This window comes from Chiloscyllium punctatum, chromosome 4, assembly GCF_047496795.1.
Source record: "Chiloscyllium punctatum isolate Juve2018m chromosome 4, sChiPun1.3, whole genome shotgun sequence".
NCBI classification, from domain to species: Eukaryota; Metazoa; Chordata; class Chondrichthyes; order Orectolobiformes; family Hemiscylliidae; genus Chiloscyllium; species Chiloscyllium punctatum.
Window position 1 is genome coordinate 134,671,975 of NC_092742.1, and position 17,973 is coordinate 134,689,947.

The 17,973-nt window shown below is 47.1% G+C and overlaps 1 long non-coding RNA gene across 1 annotated transcript; it reads right to left on the reverse strand.

Annotated features, from left to right (window-relative positions):
- Nucleotides 1-3,317: 3,317 nt before the first annotated feature.
- Nucleotides 3,318-17,193, reverse strand: LOC140475970 (uncharacterized). Its single transcript, XR_011960387.1, has 3 exons — nt 17,143-17,193; nt 6,064-6,170; nt 3,318-3,380 (listed from the first exon to the last, which is right to left on the reverse strand). It is a non-coding gene; the product is annotated as an uncharacterized lncRNA (long non-coding RNA).
- Nucleotides 17,194-17,973: the final 780 nt, after the last annotated feature.

Sequence of the window (17,973 nt, forward strand, 5' to 3'; positions counted from 1 at the left end):
TAAAATCAAAAGCACCAATCTTTACTTCACCTGTTATGTTATACTTTAAAAACTGTTAAGAAATACTCCGCAAGTATCACTTAAAAATTGGCTGTTCCCATTGGGATCATATGAGTTTCTGAAAGGCCTGAACCAAAACGGAGTTTCAGTTTCACCTTCTCCCTGTCTCACCTCACTGTTTACATCCAACTCTAAAACACTCTCATTGAGCCAAGCAGTCCTCACAGCGCAGCCCTGTCATTTTCATTGTCTGTCATACCTGCACTGCCCCCAGCCTCCTGTCCTGTTCCAATGCATCTCAACGGGAGCTCAGGGACAGCATCTCATCTTTCAGCTCAGCCCTTTGTAACCCCAGAGTCAACATGGACCTCAGCAGTTTCTGGATGAACAGACATTTGGTAGAATCTGGAACATTCCACTTGGAAAGGTGCTAGAATTTGAGTCCAAAAGGAGTTTTAATGAGAAGTTTGCAGGTAATTGAAAATAAAGAGTTGAAAGGTTAACATCATGAAGTGGGTGATTGGATCGAAATCTGACAGTTCTTACAAAGAGACGAGGTGTAGTTTGGATAAATACATGCTCCCTCTCAGGCCAATATCTCCTTCCTCAGCTGCAGGGCCCAGAAGGCAGCACATACCCAAAGGGTGATCCAACCACGAATTTGTACATCTTTCTGCTTAACAAAAATATTAGAAATATTTTCCCGCAAACAGAACAAACCCTTCTCCTTCCACAGTTAAATGCCAATGATGTTCAGATCCTGATGACTCCATTGACTGCAAAAATTTGCTTTGAGATCCCAGCCTCAATTATTCTGATTTAATATCCTATGAAATGAGTTCACAAAACAAAACTCACAGTCAGTGCAAGGAAGAATAGTAAAGACATACTTTTCTCTTGGTATGTGCTTGATGTATAAATGCCTCTCTTCAAATCGCACCCCACATCCTAGGAAGGGGACATGCACATGTGCCTCACCTGTACCTTGCCCCGAATAAAGATGGCGACCATATCCCAGGACCTGTCACCGTGTGAGGGCCGCAGCCGTTTTCCCATCTGCTGCAAACACGGGACCCAGAGTTTCTAATTCAGACTAACGAACCGCACAGAGTGTAATTAAAATTTCCCAGTCTAAAGTGACTCATTATCTCACTGTCTCTGAGGCCACTCTCCCCTTCCCTGTTTGCGACTCCCACATTCACCAACGGCCGTGTCACATGGCACTGCATCGGCTGAGTTACTGGTGATGTGTCATCCCACTGGCCACGCCCCTCATTCACTCCCATTGTTTGGATGACCAGCTGGTTCCACTTGGTCCACCAGTCCCACCACCTTTTCCTATTGGTCTGAAGCTGCCATCAATCAGCTGGACCCCATTGTGAGGTCAGTGGTGGGATCCTCCCCCTGTCTGAATCAAACCCGGAAGGTGTATGGATGGGGTCAATCAGGAACAACAAGCAGAAGGTGCTGGAAAATCTCAGCAGGTCTGGCAGCATCTGGGAACAGAAATCTGTCCAGTGGCCCTTCCTCAGAACCCATGGGAGCTGGGAAAATTAGAATCCTGACAGTGTGGAAATAGGCCATTCGGCCCAAAAAGTCCACAGCATTCCACCGAAGAGTATCCCAACCAGACCCATACCCATTCCCATTCCCCTACCCTATTACTCTACATTTCTCCTGACTAATTCACCTAACCTACACATCCCTGAACATTATGGGAAATTTATCTTGGCCAATTCAACTAACCTGCAGAACTTTGTACTGTAGGACATAGGGGTTAAAGAGTCAATAACAGGGAGGGACAGAACCCAAAGAGAGACCAGAACATTTGGAAAGACAAAGGAGTGGATTACGATCTGGCTGGGGGGGTGCATAGCTGTTAATGGAGGGAACAGGAACCTGTGTCTGGCAGCACCTCAGTGGAGGTGGTGGAAATGACGACTAATGATCTATGTTCTGCTGCAAAAACAGACCCTGAGCTTCCAGCTGCCTGCCACTTTAACACACGAGCCTGTGCCCTGGCCAACATCTCTGTCTCATGCTTACTGCAGTGTTCCAGTGAAGCCAGAACATACCAAATTGCCCAGTTTTTCAAGGACTGCAATTTCCCCTCCCATGTGGTCAATACCATTGAATGTGTCTCCTTCACTTCCCGCACCTCTGTCTTTGAAATCCACACCTCTAACTGCAAGGATAGAACCCTCCCCAAGTCCTTACCATCCACCCAGATACAACACCTCATCCTCTGCCATTTCCACCACCTACAATCAAACCCCACCACCAGATTCTTAAGGGGTTTGACAGGATAAATAGTGAGAGGATGTTTCCCATCATGGGGGAGTCCGAAACCAGATTCTGTGTCAGTCACGGAATCAAGGCTTCCGTTTCAGATTCATCAAGTTTAAGGGGACACCAACACGGGTAAGGGGTTTCAGTAGCAATGGAGCTGGGGTGAGGAGGAGACAAACAACGTTTGAGATTGGAATTCCTGGTGTTTGGGATTGTGTAGGTGTCTGATCAGAAGGTCAGCTTGGGGTCAGATATGACAGCAATATTGTGAAAAGTGTAGTTCTGCCTTAGACAGTTCCCAGTGGGAGGGAGGGGCTCAGCAGTAAGGTAATGGGTTTAGCCGTGACAATGTTTCATTGGAGGAAACTGCAGCTAATTGAGTAGTGGGAGTGTGGTAAGCAGTTTGATAACTGAGTAACAGTGGAGTAATGGAGAGGGATGATGGGGAGGGAGAGCTGGGCATCGTCAGTGTACATGTGAAACCCAACATGGTGCTTTTGCACAATGTCACCTCCTGGCATTGTACGTGAGATACAGGAGGGACCAAGGACACCAAATGCAAGAAATTCAGAAAGGAGTTGGAGAGTGGAGATGGAGCAGGATTTTGGAAGAGAAGGGCATAACCAGAAAAGACAGAACAAGGAACAATGTCTGTGAATCGGTGAGGGGGACTGATGAGGAGGAGGAGGAAAGAGAGTTGGAAAGTCTGTAGTTTAGTGAGATTAGGGTAAAGGGTCAAGGTGAGCTCTGATAAGGCTTGACATGAGATTGGAGAAAGATGTCGGTTTAGGACAAAAACCGGGAACACAACGTGAGGCAGTTTGGCTCGGCAGGCGAGTGGGAGGCAGGGAAGCAGCAGATCGGATTATCTCAGTCTTAGTGACAGAGAAACTCCATGTGCTCCAAACTCTTGTTGTTGGAGAGAAGGATGGAGGAGACAGGATGATGGACAGTGTTTCACAAAGAAACAAAACCTGGGTAAGTGATATTTAAAATGAGTGAACAAACCTGATGTATTTAACTTTTATCCAGAATATTAAAACAAATGACTGAAGTCCTGGTTCGAATCCCATCTTGGCAGATGGTGGAGTCTGAATTCAAGAAAAAAAAACTGGAATTAGGAATCTCCTGATCTCCATGAAACCATTGTCAATGGCGAAAAAAATCCTGCCAACTTGACAGTGGCCCAGCTCACTGAAATAATCACTGTAAAGTCTCAACACAGGAATGAAACTGGATAGACCACTTGGTATCTAACAAGGCACCAGAAATTACAACCACAGAATCAGCCCTCTCAATGCTGCAACGTCCTCCTCGCTAACATCTGGAGTTTGGTGCCAAAATGTGCCGAGCTGTCTCACAGACCAATCAAGGAACAGCCTGACATACTCATACTCACAAAATCAACCCTTACAGACAATGACCAGACACCATCATCACCATCCCTAGAGAGAGTGTGGTGCAGGAAAAGCACAACAGGTCAGGCAGCGTCCGAGGAGCAGGAGAATCGACGTTTCGAGCCTAAGCCCTTCATCACCTGACCTGCTGTGCTTTTCCAGCACCACACTCTCGACTCTGATCTCCAGCATCTGCAGTCTTCACTTTCTCCTGAAATCTCTGGATATGTCCTGTCCCACTGGCAGGACAGACCAGGCAGAGGTGGTGGCACAGTGGTGTACAGACAGGGAGGATTTGCCCTGGGAGTACTCAGCATTGACTCCGGACACCAGGAAGTCTCATGGCTCCTGCTGATAACCACGTACTGTCCTCCCTCGGCTGATGAATCAGTTCTCCTTCATGTTGAACAATATTTGGAGGAAGCACTGAGGAAGTAAAATGGCGTCAAACATACTCTGGGTACAGGATTTCGATATCCACAATCGAGACGAGCTCTGCAACAGAATTACGGACTGGGCTGGCCAGGTCCTGAAGGACATAGCTGCTCAACTGAGTCTGCAGCGGGTGGTGAGGGAACCAACAAGAGGGAAAAACATACTTGATCTCATTGTTATGAATTGACCAGCTGCAGATATATCTGTCCATGACAGTATCAGTAAGAGCGACCATCACACATTCCTTTTGGAGACAAAGTCTTGCCTTAAAGTTGAGAAAAACCTCCATTGTGTTGAGTGACACTATCACCGTTCTAAATGGGACAGACTTTGAAGAGATGTAGGATCTCAAACTGGACATCTTTGAGGCACTGTGGGACATCAACAGCAGCAGAACTATACTCCAGCACAATCTGTAATATCATGGGTTTGTAAATCCCACTCAACCATCACAAATGTACAGTAAAGGAGGGCATGCCAAGAGCAGCACTTAAAAATGAAGTGCCAACCTGGTGAATCTACCAAACAGGACCACCTGCATATCAAACAGCATCAGCAGCAAGCAACAGAGCTAAGTGATCCTACATCCAGTGGAACAGATCGGAGCTCTGCAGTTCTGCCACACCCAGTAGTGAACGGTGATGGACAATTAAACAACTCACTGGAGGAAGCATCACAGATATCCCCACCCTTACTGATGGAGAGGCCTCATACACCCAGGCACCAGATAAGATGACAGCATGTGCAGCAATCTGCAGCCAGACGTGTCAAGTGGATGATCCATCTCAGCCTTCTCCAGTGGTTTCTAACATCACAGATGTGAGTTTTAAGCCAGTTCGATTCAGTTTGAATAACATCAAGAAATGGTTAAGTAGTGCAAAGGCTACGGGCCCTACCAATATTCTGGCAATAATACTGATGGCTTGTGCTCCAGAACTTGCCACCCACCAAGTCACGTACCGCTCCAGCACTGGCATCTACCGACAATGTGGAACAGGCACGTTCAACACAAAAACACAGGGCAATCCAACCCAGACAATTTCTTCCTATCAGTCCACACTCGATCAGCAGTAAAGTGATGGAAGTCGTCATCAACAGGGCTATCAACCAGCAGCTGAGTGACACTCATTTTAGGCACCACCAGGGCCACTCAGCTCCCAATTGTGATACTGCCCTGATTCACAACCTGACAACCAGCTGAATCCCAGAGGTGACAGCTCAGTCCCAGTCCAAGACCACTATTTCTAGCTGATTCCACCCTCATCTCAGCTCATATACTCTCATCTACCTTGTGTTATCTCCAGACTTCATTATCCAAACACACTCCTGGCCAGCTTCCCACATTCAACCTCCCTGTAATCTCAAGAAAACCTAAATCTCTGCTGCCCAAGTACTCCCTTGTACCAAAAATTGTTGATCAATAAAAAGGCTCCTATTCATAAGCAACAACATAGAGCCACAGAGATGTACAGCAGGGACCCTTCGTTCTAACCCGTCCATGCCAACCAGATATCCCAACCCAATCTAGTCTCACCTGCCAGCACCCGGCCCACATCCTCCAATTTAAAATTCTCAGCCTTGATTTAATTCCTTGCTCGCTGCATCACACACCCTTTGAGACCTCAACAACCCATTCTGTTCAAGACTCCCAACGATTTGTTAAATCATTATTTCACCTGTGTGGCTGTTTCTACAGTTGCTGAAGCAACAAGGTCTGAAATTCGCAGTCAAAACCTCACAGATCTGCTTTCCTCCTTTCAGACTTTCCTCAAAACCTGCTTATTTGGCAATGCTTTTGGTCACCTGACCTAATATCATCCTTCTCTGGCTTCATGTCTAAAGTTCCCAATAATATTTTTGTGAAATTATAAGCATGTTCTTGATTTGGACATCGTCTTCAAATCATCACTGTTGCTGAATAGTAATCTGTAATGTCTCTTACCCAACCACATTGTGGGAGCACCTTCACCACACAAACTGCAGCTGTACAAGAAGGTCAAACATCACCCTCTCCACAGGCAACAGGGCTTTGGCATTAATCACTGGTATCTGTGGAAGGAGGAACACAGTTGATGTTTCAGGGAGTGCAAAACGGATCACAGGGAATGAAAATGGTGCAGAATTTGATCGTCAGAACGGGAAGGAAAATACACTTGCTTATTGGAAAAAAGAATTCTTGACTGTCAAAGATTTTCTAGAAAAAAAAATCTGATAATAGAGCAGGGGGTGGGCAGCAGTGAAAAATTAACTTACAAGAATCTCTGTTAAAGAAATAGTAAAATACTAATCAGACCAAAAATACACCTACTGTTCAAGACTGCTAGATTTTGACAAAGTGGCCATGAGGGAGCCCAGAGGTGAATCAGAGCAATATTAGCTGTTATGATCCCACAGTCATAGAGATGTAAAGCACCGACACAGACCCTTTGGTCTAACTCATCCATGCCAACCAAATATTCGAACCTAATCTACTCCCATTTGCAACTACTTGGCCCATATCCCTGTAAACGCTTCCTAATCGTATCTTTTATCTATTTAGAGGCCTTTAACATGTTTTAATTGTACCAGCCTCCACCACTTCCTCTGGCAGCTCATTCCATCCACTGCATTAAAGAGTTGGCCTTTAGGCCCCTTTGAAATTTTTCCCTGTTCACCCTAAAGCAATGTCCTCTACTTCTGGACACCACTACTCCAGGAAAAACACCTTGTTCATTTACCCTATCCATGCCCCTCATGATTGTATAAACCTCCATAACATTACCGCTCAGCTTATGGTAGTCCAGGAAAAAACAGTCCCAGTCTTTTATGCCTCACCCTGTAGCTCAAATCCTCCAAACCTCGCAACATCCTTGTAAGTCTTTTTTGAAACCTTTCAACTTTAACAGCACCCTTCTGATAGGAGGCAGGCCAGAATTGCACACAATATTCGAAAAGTGGCCTAACCAATGTCCTGTACAGCAACATGACCTCCCACATCCTATATTCAATGCTGTAACCAATAAAGGAAAATATACTGAACACCTCCTTCACTATCCTATCTACCTGCAACTTGACTGGAAGGAACTATTGTTAGAAATGGGGAAAAGTGTTGTTTTTGCAGATATAGAAAAAGCATACAGAAAAAAGTGGTACAGCAAGAGAACTATTAACTCTAAGTATTTAGGGAAGAGAATCTATAATTACGGTTAATTAAATACTAATTTTAGTGTGTAATTATAAGTTTCAAATAAGTTCAATGTTTAAAATAAAGTTCAAATAAGTTTTGTTTAAAACTTGTGTTTTCAGCAAAACGCTGAGATAACTAAACGCTGAGATAATGCTTGAGCTATACAAGTCAATGAAATATGCAGGGATGGAATGTACCAGCAGAGTTGATACAAAATGTTGAACCAGATCATGATGTACTATGGACAATGGACAAGTGAGAAGGCACATCAAGATATAGGTTTAGCCTTGTGTCAGCACTTACAGAGGGGAAAGTTGCCAACTTGGAGAGAAGGGGGCAATCAGGGTGGAGCATAGCTGGGCATTAATGGAAATCAATAAGAAAGATCGGGTAGTATAGGAGCCAGTCATAGTCCGGAGAGATGATGTGAGAGGTAATTTCGGTTTGCAACTTTAAGATGTGCCTAGACCACAGACTGATCTATAATAAAAGATAAAACTTTTACTTCTTTTCTAAAACATTAGACTTTTGCTTTCTTAAAACATTTTGTATACTCAAAAGTAGAATAGTTTAAAATAGTGCATGCAGTTTGTGAGCAGAGTAAAACAAACAGGCCCTTGATTGATGAAACCATAAACACAGGCAGGGAAGGATGAGTCTTTGACTGATAAAGACTGCAGGACAGGGAAACGACTCGAGAGACATCTGCTACAGATTGATACAGAGACATCTGCTACAGATTGATAAGACCGTTAGCACAGACAGAGAAGAATAAGTCTTTGACTGATAAGACTACAGGGAGAGAAAAACAACACCTCTAGGGTCTGGAGGCATTTGTTGCAGACTTTGTGATAAGGATGCAAGTTGGAGAATAATGATGTTTTTAAGAATGTGAACCTCATGGCTCGTTAGAACCAAGGAGGGGAGGGACTTGTGCTGTATATAATGAGAAACTTTGTAAGCCTCAGCACGCCTTTTACTCAGAAGGCTGCCCAGCTCTGCAGACTTGCTAATAAAGCTTTGTTTTCCTGAATTTGTCTAGAGCGATTATTAAGAAGCAATTTTCGTTTCTAACAACTTGGGGGCTCATCCGGTCAACACTCCGGCCGCAAGGGGAGCTGAGGAAGGACATCGGAGAAGGTGCACCCTGCCGATTTCGGCAGTCCCTGATTCCTTGCTTGTCGCCCCGCGCGGCTTGAGCGAGTGATACCCGGGAGGCTCAGGAAAACAAAGGAGGGGTGTGGCCGAGGCAGTGGGGACGGTTAACGATCGAGTAATTTCGGTGCACCGAACCCAGGTAAGAAAAAACTTGCGGGGACCGTGTTTCCGGAGGCCTGGGGACCTACGAGGTGCCTGTGGATTTTTCTACAGAGACGTGGGACTCAGGTATCTAGAGACCGGGGCTCGCCTGTGAGGGATTTTGCAGAGACCGTGTTTGAGGAGGAACGTGTACCTACGGGGTGCCTGTGATCTGTGTCACAGAGACGTAGGACACAGGAATCCAAAGACCGGGGGTGCCTGCAAAGGAACCTGGGCGATCACGGGACTGAAGGTCCGGGAATTGGCTAAACTGTGATATATTATCACGGGATAATACGAGAAATACGAAGTCCTCGGCAATGGGAAATAGGGGATCCAAGGCGATTAAGGGAAGGGTAGGCTTAAACAGGGACAATGACACATACCCCGGGGTACCTGACGATAGTCCGTTAGGAAGAATGTCAAATAATTGGAATCAGGGCGGGAGAAAAGGAAAATCTAAAAGGAAGATGGTAGAATTCTGTGAAAAGTGGTCCCAGAAACCTATTCAGGGCGACTCAGTGTGGTGGCCTAGATTCGGTACTGACGAAGACTGGGTCCGGCAAGCTCTCATTTTATATGTCAATTCAAAACCGGGTGATAATCTGGAAGAAAGTGATTATGCCTTTTGTTGGCTACCGGTTGCGATATCTTGCCAAATGCAGGCAACTAATGAAGACTCGAGAAGACAGAAAGAATGGGAACCTTTAGATCACTTACCGCCGCCCTACGTGACCCCGTCTGCCCCACAAAATGTTCCTCCGGGTGACGACGAATCAGGGGAAGGGAAAGAAAAAGGGGAGGAATCACAGGCTACCTCAGGGGTGCAGACCAGATCTCGAGCTGGAAGGGGTCACGGACAAAACCCTACCTCAATTGCATTAATGAATCCACTCCGGGAAGTGCCCATGGGGGGCGAGGAAGGAGGGACGGGATATGTGAACGTTCTCTTGACGAGTACTGAAGTACGGAATTTCAGGAGGGAGATGAAGGGTCTACTAGAGGACCCCATGGGCCTGGCTGAACAATTAGATCAGTTCCTGGGTCCGAATACTTACATGTGGGAAGAGATTTGTTCCATCATGAAAACATTGTTCTCTAGCCAGGAACGACAGATGATACGACAAGCTGCGCTGTTGGTCTGGGAGAAAGAGGGGGGAGAAGGAGGGGAGCAGAAGTTTCCCCTCACCGACCCCGAGTGGAATAAGAACACGGAGGAAGGACGGCGCAACATGAGGGACATGCGGGAATATTGGATAAAAGGAATAAGGCAGGCAGCCCCGAAGGGGCACAATTTTACCAAGGCCTTTGGTAATCATCAAAACCCGGAGGAAACCCCTACGGACTTCCTAGACAGGATTAGGAAGAACTTGCAGCAGTTTGCTGGGGTGGACCCTGAGACGGACGTGGGGCAACAACTCATACAGGTAGAGTTTGTATCAAAAGCCTGGCCGGACATACGAAAGAAGTTAGAGAAAATGGATGATTGGGATAGTAAACCTCTAAGTGAACTACTACGGGAGGCGCAAAAGGTGTTTGTGAGAAGGGACGATGAGAAGCAAAAGAAGGCGACAAAGATAATGATGCAAACGGTGCAACAAATGACAGCTGGAAGAAGGGAAAAGGGAGAGCCGTGGCAGGAACAGGAAAGGGGAGAGTCGTGGCAAGAGCAGAGGAAAAGAGAACCATGGCCGGAACAAAGGAAGAGTGGAGGAACACGAGACCGCGACAGGGAAACAAAGAGGATACTCAGATGTTACTACTGTAATGAAGAGGGACATTTTAAACGGGAGTGCCCCCGCTACAAGCGGGAGGTGCGGTCGTACGCACTGATGGAGGAAGATTAGGGAGGTCGGGGGTTCCTACCCTTGGGGCAAAAGGACTATAGACAGGAACCCCTGGTAAACTTGAAAGTAGGACCCCAAGGATCGGAGATCACATTTATGGTGGACTCGGGAGCCGAAAGATCAAGTATAATCCAAATACCCCCCCGGCACCCGAGCAGGAGGAAAAGTTATGGGGGTATCTGGAATTGGAGGACAGAAATTACAAGTCCCAGTGGTGGAGGACGTGGAAATTGGGTATGAAAACAGAACTACTAAACGAGACCTCCTTCTACTGCCATCGGCGGGGTTTAATTTGTTAGGAAGAGACTTGCAGGTCAAACTAGGGATCGGAACGGTACCAAGTAACGGGGAAATAGTGGTAAGGTTGTTCGCCCTCACCGAAGAAGATGATCAACAAATAGACCCGGAAGTATGGTACCGAGAAGGGAACAGAGGGGGTTTAAACATCAAACCTCTCCAAATCACCATGTTACCAGGAAGAGGCCCCGTGAGAAGGAAACAGTACCCGATTGCTATGGAAGGACGCGAGGGGTTACAACCTGTGATAGAAAGATTAATCACAGATGGACTACTGGAGGAATGTATGTCCCCTTTCAATACTCCAATACTCCCTGTGAGGAAGCCGGATGGGACATATAGGCTGGTGCAAGACTTGCGGGGGTTGAATGAAGTAGTCCAGGCTAGGTACCCGGTGGTACCCAATCCCTACACGTTAATGAGTAAAATTTCCCCCGAACACGAATGGTTCAGCGTAATAGATCTGAAGGATGCCTTCTGTAGTTGCCCCCTTGACGAAGAAAGTCGGAACCTTTTTGCCTTTGAATGGGAGAATCCCTTCACAGGACGAAAGCGACAGTTAAGATGGACGGTCTTGCCGCAGGGATTCACGGAGTCACCCAACTTGTTTGGACAAATACTGGAGCAGATCTTAGGAGGATTTCGGTGTAATGCGGAAAATCAATTGCTCCAATATGTCGATGATCTCTTCCTCTCAGGACCAAGAGAAGAGGAGGTACGGGCAGACACCGTTGCCCTGCTGAACTTCCTGGGGAAACAGGGCCTACGCGTCTCCAGGACAAAACTCCAGTTTGTGGAGCAAGAGGTAAGATATCTGGGCCATCAAGTCAGTAAGGGGCATCGCCGTATCACGCCAGAACGAATATCAGGGATTACGGGTATGCCAATACCCAGGACGAAGAAGGAAATCAGACAATTCCTGGGGCTAGTAGGGTATTGCCAGATATGGATTGAAAGTTACACCACTTTAGTAAAATTCTTGTATGACAAATTGGGACAAGAAGGACAAAAGGTGGACTGGTCAGATGAGGAGGAGCAGCGATTTAATATTATTAAAAGTAAACTGATCCGAGCTCCGGTATTAGCTTTACCCACCCTGAAGGAACCGTTCCAGTTATATGTCAATAGCGCCGGCGGAATTGCCCAGGGTGTGCTTACCCAGCTGCGGGCAGGGAAACGTCAGCCGGTTGCATTTTTGTCAAAAATGTTAGACCCTGTGTCTTGTGGATGGCCGACCTGTATACAGGCAGTGGCAGCTACGGCAATGTTAGTGGAAGAGGCCCGAAAACTTACCTTTGGAGGAAGGATCACAGTATATTCCCCACATTCGGTTAGTACCATACTGGCTCAGAAGGCTCACCGCTGGTTAACAGACTCTCGCATCCTGAAGTATGAGACGATTTTGATGACCGGGGACGATCTCAATTTTGCAAAAGATCTCAGTTGCAACCCAGCCAGTTTCTATACGGACGTCCTGTAGATGGAGAACAGGAGCATGATTGTGTGGAATTTGTAGACTTGCAGACCAAGAGCCGAGAGGACCTGCAAGAAGCCCCGCTGGGTGAAGGACAGGAACTGTACATCGACGGGTCCTCTCGGTGCATCAGTGGGGTACGGTACAGTGGCTATGCTATCATAGATGGTGCAGCGAAGCAGACGATCGAGTCCGGACGACTGCCTGGAAAGTGGTCAGCCCAATCCTGTGAGTTGTACGCCCTCCAGAGGGCCCTGAAGTTGTTGGAAGGGAAGGTGGGAACCATATATACTGACTCAAAGTATGCATACGGGATAGTTCATACTTTTGGGAAAATCTGGAAAGAGCGAGGATTGATACCTTCCCGGGGAAAAGAATTAGCTCACGAACAAATGATCAGCCTAACGTTAGAAGCCCTGGCGTTACCGACGGAACTCGCAGTAGTCCATGTACCCGGTCACCAGAAGGGGTCGACACCGGAAGCGGTGGGAAACCGGCTAGCAGATGAGGAAGCCAAGCGGGCAGCGGTCGAAAAATCCATCCAATTGTTAACGTTAATACCGTTGAGGGAAGGGCTCGCTAAACAACCCGTCTTCAACCAGGGGGAGATTGATAAAATGGATCAATTGGGTGCCCGGCTAGATACTAACGGGAAGTGGACGGTTCCTGATGGGAGACAAGTACTGAACAAACAGATCACCCGGGGTATTCTGCACCGATTACACCGTCAGACCCACTGGGGAGTGCAAGCCATGTGTGACACGATCCTGAGAGACTATGTATGCAGGGGGATACACACATTAGCCCAACAAGAGGTAGTCGGATGCCCCACTTGCCGGCGTATTAACCAGAAAGCCATGCGTTCTATGCCAGCCGGTGGTCAGCCCCTCGCAATTAGGCCATTTCAGAGGATCCAAGTCGACTTTACAGAATTACCCCCAGTGCAGCGATGGAAATATCTGCTAGTAATAGTAGACCATTTCACTCACTGGGTAGAGGCTTTCCCAACTGCCAAAGACGATGCACCAACCGTGGCCCGACTATTGTTAGAGAACATAATCCCGAGATATGGCATAATGGAATCTATCGACTCAGACTGCGGGACACATTTTATTTCTAAACTACATCATTTGATCTGTACTGCCCTGGGTATCCAATGGAAATTCCATGCACCTTGGCATCCTCAGAGTTCGGGTCGGGTTGAGAGAATGAATGGCACACTCAAAACCCAATTGACTAAGCTGGTGTTAGAAACTAAGTTACCTTGGCCGAAGTGCCTGCCCATTGCCCTATTGAGGATACGTACGGCACCTCGCCGGGATGTCGGGGTTTCCCCCTATGAAATGCTGTTCGGATTACCATATTGGAGTAAGGTTGACGGATGTCCCACTTTGCAAGGGGGAGATGTATTTATCAGAAACTATTTACATGCCTTATCCCGTTCTTTTGCAGAACTCCGGAGGAAAGGTCTCCTGGCTCAGACTCCGCCGCTCGACTTCCTCCTGCATAAGGTGGAGCCCGGAGATTGGGTACTTGTTAAGACCTGGAAGGCCGAAAAGCTCCAGCCGCGGTGGGAAGGACCGTTCCTGGTTCTGTTAACAACTGAAGCAGCTGTTCGGACGAAAGAAAAAGGGTGGGTCCACGCATCAAGGATAAAGGGGCCTGTTCCACCAGAAGGAGAGAGCACTTGGACATGCGAGCAAGGGGACAAGCCGTTGGTGGTGAAACTGAAAAGGCAGCGACAATGAACTCTACTGTATTGGCGGGGATATTGATCAGTTTACTCCTGTATGTGGGGGAGGGTGAGGGGAGATGTGACAAATGTCGAACTATAGTAAGATTTGGGATTCGAATCTACACGGGATCATTTGTGTCCCATTCCTATGTGGACGATTGGTGTTATGATGTGAGTGCACGCCATGAATGTTGGGAGGGTGGAAGACCCTATTATCAGGTGTATAATAAGGGATACGGTGGCAAACTCCGTGGATGCCCTAAAAATGAGCGCTGGGTATGTATTAGCAAAACTGGAAGATGGGACCCATCTTCCGTGTTGCTCAGGGAGCAGGTTGACAGAGTCAAGGAGACCAAGATACAGAACACTGATCGGGGGTTGGGGAAAGAGCAAGACCGTCAGGGAACGGTCGTGCTCTCTAAAGTGCCATCTGTATACGAACAGGTAGAAGAAAAGATTGAACTCCCTGATATTACACAAAACCTGTTTATTGCTCTCACCTCTAGAATAGCCACTGTTTTAAATGTTAGCAATTGCTGGGTTTGTGGGGGGCCGCATATGTCAGAACAATGGCCGTGGACTGGCCAAAGCTTAGACATAGGGGAATTACTGCAAACCACTTGGACTCATGTCAACGAAAGGAAAAGCCAGGGGTGGAGACTGACAAACAGCCCTGAGGGCCAGTTCTGTATTGAAGGCAAGGGGACCGTGGAGGTAGGGATTAGTCCCTGTCAGAATGTATTGGATGCGACCACGCGAGTATGGTGGCCTGAGGATATTACTTGGTACATTGCAAACCGAGATCATGGCTCGTGCGTTCCAATACGTACTGATTCCTCCTCTGACAAGCTGGGGGCTGATTACTGGAATTGCAGTGGTCCTGGTCCTTATGAGGGCGTCCCCGGGGTGAAGGAGCTGTGGGATAACGTTGTGAGGCAGGGAGGGCCTGCTCCAGATGGCCTATTTTGGATATGCGGTAATCAGGCATACTCCAAACTGCCCATGGGATGGGCTGGGGTATGCTTCCTGGGTCTAATACGACCTGCGTTCTTCCTATTACCACGAAAGGAAGGCAACGATTTGGGAATTAAACTCTTTGACTCTCTCCGTAGGTCGCCAAGGGATATCCAAGTCGGTGATTGGGGGGGATGAGTGGCCACCGGCCCAGGTTATTGCATACTACGGGCCAGCTACATGGGCACAGGGCGGATCATGGGGATACCGTACTCCTATCTATATGTTAAATCGAATTATCAGGCTCCAAGCAGTCGTAGAGGTTATTACTAACCGGACTGCCCTGGCCCTGGAGCTGCTGGCTAAGCAGCAGGATCAGATGAGGGCTGCTATATATCAAAACCGACTTGCCTTGGATTATCTGTTGGCCTCGGAGGGGGGCGTGTGCGGGAAGTTTAACCTGACTAACTGCTGCCTAGAAATTGACGATAATGGTAAAGCGGTTTTGGAAATTTCCGATGAAATTCGGAAATTGGCCCATGTGCCAGTACAATCTTGGCGTCCTCTTAGTGGCATTGGATGGTGGGGTGGTCTCCTAGGTGGTAGTTGGTGGCGCACGGCGCTACTGATGGTTGGGGGAGTTGTGATTCTTCTTCTCGTATTACCCTGCCTAATCCCCTGTATTCAGCTTCTAATTCAGAAAAATATTTCCCGACTCCAGGCAGTGGTGTTTCCACAACATGGGACACGGGAACTTAAGGTGATGTTGCTGCGAAAGTCCAAAGATTTCCCGGGCCCTTAAGGGGGGGGGGGGGGGGTTATCTTGGTCAGGCACATCTTAAAAAGAGAAAAGGGTGGAATTGTGAGAGGTAATTTCGGTTTGCAACTTTAAGATGTGCCTAGACCACAGACTGATCTATAATAAAAGATAAAACTTTTGCTTCTTTTCTAAAACATTAGACTTTTGCTTTCTTAAAACATTTTGTATACTCAAAAGTAGAATAGTTTAAAATAGTGCATGCAGTTTGTGAGCAGAGTAAAACAAACAGGCCCTTGATTGATGAAACCATAAACACAGGCAGGGAAGGATGAGTCCTTGACTGATAAAGACTGCAGGACAGGGAAACGACTCGAGAGACATCTGCTACAGATTGATACAGAGACATCTGCTACAGATTGATAAGACCGTTAGCACAGACAGAGAAGAATAAGTCTTTGACTGATAAGACTACAGGGAGAGAAAAACAACACCTCTAGGGTCTGGAGGCATTTGTTGCAGACTTTGTGATAAGGATGCAAGTTGGAGAATAATGATGTTTTTAAGAATGTGAACCTCATGGCTCGTTAGAACCAAGGAGGGGAGGGACTTGTGCTGTATATAATGAGAAACTTTGTAAGCCTCAGCGTGCCTTTTACTCAGAAGGCTGCCCAGCTCTGCAGACTTGCTAATAAAGCTTTGTTTTCCTGAATTTGTCTAGAGCGATTATTAAGAAGCAATTTTCGTTTCTAACAGATGACCTCACGCAACTCAAAAGGTACAACTGGTGTAGTAATTTGAATTTTTCCTCACTTCAATTGTTCTGTACAATTGGAGTCCAATTCTTGCAATATCGTAGAATAAGTTGTCTCGTTTCCAGTTTTGGTGGTCTCATCTAAACTTTATTGATTTTGTTTTTAAAAGGTCTCTTTATTCCGCAAGACTCTCCAGGGCCTTGCCATTTAGTGTATAAGTCCTGCCCTGATTTGCTTTTCCAAAATGCAGCACCTCACATTGATCTAAATTGAACCCCATCTGATCAATATCCCATTGCACTCTGAGGTAACCTTCTTCCCTGTCGACAATACCTCCAATTTTGTATGACCTGCAAACTTATTTACTATACCTCCAATGTTGACATCCAAATCATTTAAATGAATGACGAAACAAATCCAGGAATAAACACCCATCTCTCTAGGTTTGAATATGCTCTGTGTAAATCCTGCCCTATGACTTTTACCAGAGAAACGCTGCCCCTTTGCCCCCTACAAAGATGGCGGCTCCGCACGTGTCCAGTGAATCGTTGCCCCGAATAAAGATGGCGGTGCTCACTCAGCCCTGGAGCCGCGCTGAGGCAATTCCCCATTTACTGCAAACGCGGGACTGGGACCTTCAAATTTGAGTTTTCCGACGTGCACAATTTGTTTATAAAACCTCTCCTCTCATAGGAACACAATTTTTCTCCCGTTTCCCTGTTTATTTCTTTCCTTACCGTATCCTTTCGCTCCATAACTTCCCGAGCATTCATTACATCTACTATGCGCCACACGCGAAAGGGTGATCACGTGGTTTAGTCTGGTTCCGCCCATCATTCACTATGATTGGTTGGAGGACGAACCAACCCGCCAGGTCCTCCAGCTCCGCCCACCGTCCTTTCATTGGTCCGGTGCTGACATCAATCACCCGGGGTCCCTTTGTTGGCTAGATCATACGCAGTGCATCCTGCTTGAGCTGAGATGTTGGGTAATGTGATGGGAGAGTTTACTGAGGGGGAGAATTGGAGAAAGTGAGGACTACAGATGCTGGAGATCAGAGCAGCAGGTCAGGCAGCATCCAAGGAGCGGGAGAATCGACGTTTCGGGCATTTCCCCTCCCCCCACAACCTTATATCAATCCCAACCATTTCCCTTCCCCTCCCCTCACCTTATCTCAGTTCCAATCATTTCCCCTCCCCCCACCTTATCTCAGTCCCAACCATCCGACTCAGCACCGCCTTCTTGACCTGCAATCTTCTTGCCGACCTCTCCTCGCCCACCCCCTCTCCGGCCTATCACCCTCACCTTGACCTCCCTGCACCTATCGCACTCCCAATGCCCTCCTCCAAGTCCCTCCTCCCTACCCTTTATCTTAGCCTGCTTGGCACACCAATCTCATTCCTGAAGAAGGGCTTATGCCCGAAACGTCAATTCTCCTGCTCCTTGGATACTGCTTGACCTGCTGCGCTTTTCCAGCAACACACTTTTCTGTTCTGAAGGGAAGAATTCCTTTTGTGTGAGCTCTGCAGTAGATTTCCTTTATTCATGGAGGGAATTCCCTTCCTACT